A 2,500-nucleotide genomic window follows, 5' to 3' on the forward strand; every position below is an offset into this window, starting at 1 on the left:
CTTTTACATCGCGCCTTCTACACAAGATATAGTCCACCTGTGTGCACTTTCCTCCACTCGTATACGTCGTCACCCTGTGCTCCTCCCTCTTCTTGAAATATGTATTCACCTCAGCCATTTCCATCCTTTTCGCAAAATCGAACACCATCTGTCCTTCCACATTTCTCTCCTCGATTCCATACCTTACCATCAACTCCTCATCACCTCTGTTCCCTTCAGCAACGTGTCCATCGAAGTCCGCTCCAATCACCACTCCCTCCTCCTTGGGTCCCCTTTCCACCACGTCGTCCAACTCAACTCCAGAATTCTTCTTTTTCGTCCATCTTACACCCGACTTGCGGGGCATATGCGCTGATAACCGTCAGCAATACACCTTCGATTTCCAGCTTCATAATCCTCACTCTGTCTGACACTGTGTTCACCTCCAGCACGCTCTTGACATACTCTTCCTTCAGAATGACCCCTACCCCATTTCTCCTCCCATTCGCACCATGGTAGAAGAGTTTGAACCCACCTGCGATACTCCTGGCCTTACTCCCCTTCCACCTTGTCTCTTGTCACCTTTCTTCTTTCCATCACGTCAGCCAGCTCTCTCCCTTTACTAGCCATAGTGCCAACATTCAAAGTTCCGACTGACTCTCACCTCCACACGCCTACCCTTCCTCCTCTCTAGCTGCCTCTGGACATGCCTTCCCCCTCTCCTTTTCCTTCGCCCAACAGTAGCCTAGTTTCCACCGGCACTCCGCTGGTTAACAGTACCGATGGCGGTCGTCGGTAACCCGGGCCTCGACCGATCCGGTATGGAAATCTTATTTATGATCCGCATATTTGATTTGGCAAAGATTTGACGCCGGATGCCCTTCCTGACGTAACCCTCCGCTTTTGTCCTGGCTTGGGACCTGCACTAAGAATGCACTGGCTTGTGCATCCTCAGTGGCTGGGTTGCACGCTTTTCTATGTTTGCCCCTCACTTTTGTGGCGTGAACTATCAATTCTAGTAATACAGGGGTGTTTATGTTAGGTATCACAGACACACGCACACGCACAATATATGTCCAAAAGTATTGAGATAACTGACCATTACACCTACAGGAGCTTTTCTGACATGTCATTCTGAATCCATAGAAACCCATATTCCACGAAGCTCCCGGCGCACAGTTTTTGTGCCGATGTTAATGCCAGGAGAAGTTTGGATCTCTGCAGTTATTGAGTCAACAGAGCGTTGGCGACTTGAGTTGCTGTTGTCCCTAAAGGCTTGCACTTTTCAATAATATGATGATATATGAAGCATAGAGAGTAAACGGGATAGATACCTTTTGAACAGCACCCTGTAGTACAGCACTTTGAAGGTACATATGTCGTCACTTGCTGTAGTGGTTTTTACTGATGGGCGTGGCCAGGTTTTCAGAAGCCTCTCAGTTGTCAATGTGAGAGCCAGGGGACGCGTCTGCCGTACGTTTAGGGTTAGGGTTAGGTGATTTCTCTGGCAGGGCTGGTTACAGTAGGGCTGCTTACACCACACCCCGGACTGGATTTGTTGCGTGTTTGTGTCCTGATCGATGGGCCAACTTAACACGCCTTCGGAGGGTGTCCGCCGGCCGGCTTTGCCGGCGTTCGGGCGGTCGGTTCCTCCGGTCTGGCGGATCGATGTCCTTTATTTAATGTTCTTAGTGGCGAGCGGAGTGCGGAGTGGGAGGGGCTCTACCGCGTAGTCGTCCTCTCCGTTGCACAGCTCGACAGCGTGCTCGGCGGTGCTCAGCCGGACCGTCTATCCCAGTTGCTCTTCCACGGCTCCCCTCGCGAGGCTTGCCGCCCCCCGCCCCCCCCCCCCCTCCAACATCTGTATGGGGAGGGGTGGAGCAGCTCCGTGTTTACCTCGCGGGGCTTCCCGGAAGACATTTTCTCAAAGTCCTCGTGTGACCGGTCTACTTTTTCATTGCGTTGTGTAGGAAAGACAGGACAACTTGTCTCCTTCATGGGATCTGTATTCTGTCGCATATAAACAGAGCAGGTTTCTGGAAGCTTCAGATCAGCTCCTACTGTAGCCTCTTTCTACATGTCCAAAGCGGGAAAGAGCGCGTAGCTCGCAATACAGGTTTTTTTTTTTTTTTTTTTTTACAAAAACACATAAAACATAGCAGTCGCGTATAAACAGGACAGATTTCAGGAAACTTTAGATCAGCTCCTACTGTAGCATACGCAGGAATTGGGACCCACATTAGGAATGGATAAAATAAATTACAGGGGCAGACAAAAATGAACACGTACATACGTTTTGGGCCTCTAACAGGAAATGGCGTCACAACAGGGAGGGGTTACTAACTGGGAGGGGCTACTATAAGCGTTGGTAATGACAATAATAATAATCACGTCGTGATACTTTGTGTAAACGATACAACATATGTTGGTTATGACGTTTTTAACCATGCTACACTCGCACGCTTGAAAAAGAAAAAGAAGAGAAACGTCTGGGGTTTTTCTTCTTTCCACCTCAAAGGAA

This window comes from Lampris incognitus, unplaced genomic scaffold (genome assembly GCF_029633865.1).
Source record: "Lampris incognitus isolate fLamInc1 unplaced genomic scaffold, fLamInc1.hap2 scaffold_501, whole genome shotgun sequence".
In the NCBI taxonomy this organism is placed as follows: Eukaryota; Metazoa; Chordata; class Actinopteri; order Lampriformes; family Lampridae; genus Lampris; species Lampris incognitus.